The sequence below is a fragment of the Nicotiana tabacum genome, chromosome 14 (assembly GCF_000715075.1).
Source record: "Nicotiana tabacum cultivar K326 chromosome 14, ASM71507v2, whole genome shotgun sequence".
In the NCBI taxonomy this organism is placed as follows: Eukaryota; Viridiplantae; Streptophyta; class Magnoliopsida; order Solanales; family Solanaceae; genus Nicotiana; species Nicotiana tabacum.
The window spans coordinates 14,955,833-14,962,985 of NC_134093.1; the positions used below are offsets into that span (position 1 = coordinate 14,955,833).

The 7,153-nt window shown below is 37.0% G+C and overlaps 1 pseudogene; it reads left to right on the forward strand.

Moving 5' to 3' along the window:
• Positions 1-675: 675 nt before the first annotated feature.
• Positions 676-2,055, forward strand: LOC107780990 (putative 2-oxoacid dependent dioxygenase; annotated as a pseudogene).
• The last annotated feature ends 5,098 nt before the right edge of the window (positions 2,056-7,153 follow it).

Sequence of the window (7,153 nt, forward strand, 5' to 3'; positions counted from 1 at the left end):
TTACAATTGAAGGAGGATGTTGAATTATATAATGTCCAAACAAATATCTATAATTAAACATCTGAAAAATATTTAAAAAATTGACATAAAAGAAAAAACCGTTTGAATCCCCAAATAGCAAGAGCGCTAGCTTTTAAATGAAGTGAATTGTTACTTAACATACTATGTTTTCCGCGCAAAGTTTTTTATTTGATATTTTACGGTTGTAAAATAATTTCCTTGTAAGAAAAAAATATGATGGGAAAGAGTACCAGTATAGTTGGACTTCATATCACTTATTGTTATCAAAATAAACAAACATTTCCTGAAAATGGTAATTATAAAGGATTTCATGGTTTTAATTTGAAGGAATGATTCAATTTCTTGTTAATCTTCTTTTTTGTATTTCCTCCTTGTTCTCTGCAATTGGAGGATAGCTACTAGCTTCTCTGCAACAAGTTGAATTTTATTATTATTATTATTATTATTATTATTATTATTATTATTATTATTGTTGTTGTTGTTGTTGTTGTTGTTGTTGTTGTTGTTGTTGTTCTATTCCTATGTTTTACTCCTTATAATTAATGGGCATGACTATCTATTTTGCGCAATGTTAATCTCTTGTCTTATATTTTTAGCTATGTTGTGTGCACATTGGAGAATAAGTACTAGTTCCTCTTCAATATATGACATAACATAGTGACAGTTCCAAAATCATGTAATTAATTGAAAGAAAACAAGTTTGGACACATAAGTGTTAGTTCCAAAATCTCTCTATTTCCTTTTCTTAGTTTTTGCTTTCTAATGGAATCTGATTCCAAAGCTATAGAAAAATATTAACTGTCTCATAAGCACCCTTATAATATCCTCAATGTTTCATTAGAAATCTTGCTTCAATATATAGTCAAAAGTTGAGTTTTCCTCTAAAGAAAGGAAGATGTTTGGCTCAAATAATGGTAGAACTGATCAAAATGAGAGTTCTGAATATGATAGGAAAAGTGAAGTTCAAGCCTTTGATGATTCAAACGTTGGTGTAAAGGGACTTTTGGATTCTGGTGTCACAAAGTTACCGCGCATATTCTTGCTCAACCAGCCTGTTATTGAATAGAAATCAGATTCTGATGCAGCTACTAAGTTTACCCTTCCAGTCATAGATTTAGGAGGCTCGGGCAAAAGTGCAGCTCAACGAGCTGATATTGTCCGAGAAATAAAGGATGCTTGTGAAAACTGAAAACTGGGGATTTTTCCAAATTGTCAACCATGAAATCCCATCAAGTGTTATGGAGAAAGTATTAGAAGGCGTTCGCCATTTTCACGAGCAGGATTCTGAGGTGAAGAAAGAGTTCTACTCTCGTGATGATACGAGAAAGTTCACCTACAATACCAATTTTGATCTACACAAAGCAAAAACAGCTAACTGGAGAGTCACCTTTTACGGTGTCATGGCTCCTAATCCTCCTCATCCCGAAGAAATGCCAGAGGTTTGCAGGTATATATTATGCTTACTATTAGTATGGTTTCTTTCCTTTAATATGCATCATTAATAGTGAACATTGGAGATTTTATGCAGGCAAGTTCACATTGGTAAAATTCTTTTATGTAGTTGTAAATGTTACAAACTTGATCAATTAATTCACTACTTTCCATTTTGTTTTGTAGCTGATCACAAAATCACAAACGATAAGTTCAGAAGCGTTCTTCATAGAGTGCTAGCGAAAAATGTAGGACCAAGAATTTCAGTGGCAAGTTTTTTCAGAATGCATTTTCAAGAAGGCAGTGAATCAAGATTATATGGTCCAATCAAGGAGTTGTTATCAGAGGAAAATCCTCCAATATACCGAGAAACACGCAGAAAAGAGTATGTCACTTATCTATACAACAAAGGGCTAGATGGAACTTCTTTATTGTCACATTTCAACTTACAAAAAGAGTGACAGGATTTGCTGCAGAAATGTTTCATCATCTTCCTGGTGTTTTACTCAGTGTGCCTGTGGTTATGTGCTCGCGAGTTCAATTAAGTATTCTTGTACCAGTTGTAACATGCATCTTTTTAGCAATTATAAATAAGCACCTCAAGTTCTGCTCATCTAAAAAAATTGAGAACAGTGGTTTCCTCAACACAAAATAAATGTTATCAAACCATGTTATGTATTCTTGAGTATACATTGGTGTTGGGAATAAACCCCCCGTTGAAATAATATTCACAATAATAAAAGCGGAATAATAACGTAGCACCAAGATGCGGTAATTAATAAGAATAAAAGAGTGACAACGACACCAAGATTTTTTTACGTAGAAAACCCTTTTGAATAAGGGGAAAAAAACTACGGCCCCGAGACGAGCAAATGATATCACTATAGTAAGGAATTTTATATTTTATAGGTCCGAGTAAAATACTCCAAAGAGCACTACAACACTCAAAAGAAATAACCCTCTTTTGATATTCCCACCTTACTACAATATCGCTCACTCTCTATTTTTCTCACAGACTATTTTATTATACCCTGTCTGTGAAGCCTCACTCTTTCTTTCTAACTCTCAGATATATTTTTTCTCTGTGATTGGTGTGTAGAAATGAGATCCGAAGCTCTCCTTTTATAAGAAAAATGACCTACCTCTTCAACAAATCAGAATGAAGTATTGGTTGAAAATTTGCATTCTTGCTGACGCCCACCTAATTTGGCAACCAAGTCCAAGTCCAATTTGGCAACTTGGACTTTTTTAGTATGGGGATGGATCCCATAATCTCACTATTTTCTTCGATCCATTTATGGGGATGGACCCTACAAATCTCTCCCTCCAGACCCATTCACCCAAAGGAGGTAACGCTGGACTTAGCTTGAGTGCATGCCGACAAGTTCTTTGCACAATTCGAATTTGTCTCTTGGTACCACATTGGTCAACATATTTGAGGGATTCTCACTTGTATAAATCTTCAAGATTTTTAGAGATTCATTCTCTGCCATTTCTTGAATCGACGTGAGATATCACGTCGATATGTTTGGTCCTTGTATGGTACATGGAGTTCTTGCTAAGGTCTATTGCACTTTGACTGTCACAATAGACGACATACTTCTTCTAATGCAATCCAAACTCTTGAAGGAACCGTTTTAACCATATCATATCCTTGCCAGCTTCAGTAGCGGTAATATACTCCGCTTCAGTTGTAGAGAGTATGCCACACTTCTGCAACCTCGACTGCCATGATATAGCTCCCCCTTAAAATGTAAAAAAAATCCAGTAGTGAATTTTCTGTTATCATTGTCACGTGCCATATCAACATCTGTATAGTCCTTCAAGATTGGATCAGATCCTCCAAAACACAAGCAATCTCCTACCGTACCTCTTAGGTACCTAAGTATCCACTTGACTACTTCCCAATGTTCTTTTCTAGGAGTTTCAGGAAATCTGCTAACAACACCAACTGCATAAGCAATATCAGGTCTGGTGCATACCATTGCATACATCAAGCTTCCGAATGTTGAAGAATAAGGAACTCTAACCATGTTCCCTTTCTCCTCCATTATTGTAGGACATATCTTCTTGCTCAACTTTAGATGACTAGCATGAGGTGTATTGACTGGCTTAACATTTTTCATGTTGAAGCATTCCAGTACACGTTCAATGTACTTCTCCTAAGACAACCACAACTTTTTGCTTGTTCGCTCTCGAACTATCTTCATACCCAAAATTTGTTATGTTGGCCCCAAGTCCTTCATATCAAATGACTTGGACAAATCTCCCTTTAACTTTCCGATCAACCCCTTATCTTTTCCTACAATTAACATGCCATCCACATACAATAACAATATAATAAAATTATTTTCAGAAAAGCTTTTGAAGTATACACATGGATCAGAATATGTCTTTGTGTAAGTTTGACTTTTCATGAATGAGTCAAACTTCTTGTACCACTGTATTGGTGTCTGCTTTAACCCATAAAGACTCTTATTCAGTTTGCACACCATGTATTTCCTTTCAGCTACTTCAAATCCTTCTGGCTGCTCCATATAGATCTTCTCTTCCAAATCTCCGTGAAGAAATGCAGTTTTCACGTCAAACTGCTCCACTTCAAGATCTAGGCTAGCTGTTAAGCTTAAGATTGTTTGAATAGAAGACATTTTTACAATAGGTGAGAAAATTTTGTCAAAATCAATACTTTTCTTCTGCTCGAAGCCTTTTACCAACCATCAAGCTTTGTATCTGACGAGCTTGCCATTTCCATCTTTATTGAGTTTAAAGACCCATTTGCATTTGAGTGGTCTTTTACCCTTTGGAAGTTCAACCAGCTTGTACTTGCCATTTTTCTGTAGAGATTCCATCTCTTCTTGTATGGTTGTGATCCACTGGTTCTTTTATGGATGAGACATCATCTCCTTAAGACTTTCTGGCTCCTCCTCATCACTGATGAGGACATACTCTATGGAAGGGTACATGCATGACTCTACCCTTGGCCTTTCTGATCTCCTCAGAGGTTGAGGTTGTTCTTCTCCCTGAGTGTGGTGATCCACTTGCTCGACATCATCATCAAGTTGCTCCCCCTGCTCAATAACCTCACCAGGTTGTTCCCCCCTACTCGGCAACCTTGTCGTTCGTGCTTTCTGCACTTTTGGGATAGTTAGAAGAAGAAGGAATGGTAACAAGGTTAGGAATTATACCATTTTTGGCCTTCTCTGACATATCATCAGCAGTTTCAACTTCACTTTCTCGGAAGACTACATCTCTGCTTCTGATGATCTTCTTATTTACAAGATCCCACAATTTGTATCTGAACTCTTCATCTCTGTATCCGATGAATATATAGGGAATAGATCTATCATCTAGCTTTATTATCTGCTCTTTTGGTACATGCGCAAAAGCTCTGTAACCGAACACCTTCAGATGCGAGTAGGACACCTCCTTGTTAGTCCAAACTCTCTCTAGGATGTCAAACGCCAACGGAACTGATGGACTCATATTGATCAAGTAACAGGCTGTCTGAACTTCTTCACCCTAGAATAACTTAGGCAGTTTAGTCATTCTGAGCATGCTTCTCACCTTCTCCACTATGGTGCGGTTCATCATTTCGGCTACACCATTGTGCTGTGAGGTTTCATGAACTGTCTTTTCATGTCTGATCCCATGGCTCGAACAATACTCTTCAAATTCCCTTGAAGTGTGCTCACCTCCCTTGTCACTTCGGAGACGCTTTAGCTTTTGGCATGTCTCCCTTTCCACCATAGCATGAAACTTCTAGAAATTTTGAAACACCTGATCTTTGGTTTTCAAAATATAAACCCATAATTTTTGTGAAGCATCATCAATAAAAGTAAAAAAATATTTATTACCGCCCATCGATTCAATTTCCCTTAGACCACAAACATCAGAATATACCAAATCAAGTATATTCAATTTTCTTTCAGACGATGTCTAAAATGAGACTCTATGCTGCTTACCAAATAAATAGTAGTCTCAAAGTTTTACCGTTGTACCTTTGGCATAAGAAATAAGTGATTTCCTGGCAAGAATCTTCAATCCCTTCTCGTTCATATGACCCATTCTTCTGTGCCACAAATCTGCAGAAATCTCATCTTGTGTCGCGTTCAATTCACCTTGGCATATTTCTGCATTTGTCCTGTACAATGTGCCACGAGCAACTCCCTTTGCAATCACCAATGATCCCTTGGTGAATATCCATTTTTTATTTGCAAAATGGTTCTCGTATCCATCTCGGTCTAAAGCAATTCCCGAGATCAAGTTCATCCGCAAATCAGGTACATGTCGCACGTCCTTTAGAATCAATGTGCGTCCGACATTTGTCTTGATACAAATATCATCGATCCCCGCAATCTTTGAGTAACTTGTGTTACCTATTCTCACAGTGCTGAAATCACATACTACATATCTACAAAAAATATCTCTTACCGGTGTGGCATGGTAAGATGTTGTTGTATCAACCACCTATTCCGACTCTAGGACTCACAAGTGCATGCATTCCTCATCCTCATTTATAAAGAGGACAATATTATCATTGTTTTGCATCATGACAGTTTTGTTGTCATCATTCTTCTGGCCAATGCTTTCACCTTTTCCCTTCCTTGGATTTGGGCAATCTCTTTTGAAGTGACCTGGTTGATCACAATTGTAACAATTTCTGGCTCTTGATTTGGATCGGTTTTTAGACTTCCCACGAGCTCCAGATCTATCATAGTTGCTCGAACTCCTTTGATAACTCCTGCCTCTACCTTCTGTGATGAGAGCTTGTCTTTGATTTTCAGGCCTCTTTCTCATATTCTCGTTGAGTAGAAGAGTCGATGTGACATCTTTCAACTCAATGGTAGTCTTACCGTGCAGGATGGTTCAAATTATCGTACGAAGATGGCAACAAGTTCAACAATAAAATATGGCTTTATCTTCTTCCTCGATTTTCACTCCGGGATTAGCGAGCTGTGTGATTAGTTCGTTAAATACATTTAAATGTGACAAAACAATTGTACCTTCACCCATGTCTAGGGCGTATAGCTGCTTCTTCAGGTATAATTTATTTTTTAGCGTTTTGGACATGTATAGGCTTTCTAACCTTGTCCAAATGGCACATGCGGTGTCTTCATCAATGATGTTATTTACCACATCATCTAATAAGTGCAACCTGATTGCACCAGCAACCCTTTCATCCAAGTTAGCCCAATCCTCAGCTTTCATGGTATCAGGCTTTTTGGCATTAGCATCTAGTACTTTGTGTAAACCTTGTTGGATGAGCAAATCTTTTTCCATGTTGAGAAACTGTTATCTCTGTTGAATTTTGCTACCTCTTACTTTACTCCGGACATTTTTTCTTTTCACCGAGTATAGTACTACCAACAATGAATAGTACTTCTGTGAGCGAGCAGAACTTGTGCTCTGATACCAGTTCTTAGGAATAAACCCACTACAGAAATAATACTCATAGTAATAAAAGCGGAATAATAATGTAGCACTGAGATACAGTAATTAACAAGAATAAAAGAGTGACAACTGTCACACCTCCTTTTTACCCCAAAAGATATATGCGTTATGGATTGTTGTGAGTTACAAAATTTTTTCAATAGGGGACTTTTACCCCAAAAGTTTTCATGTTTTATGTATCTGCTTTTATATTAAAATATGAAATTATCTTTGAAATGAATCACGTGTGTGAATCCGTTTTATTTATTGT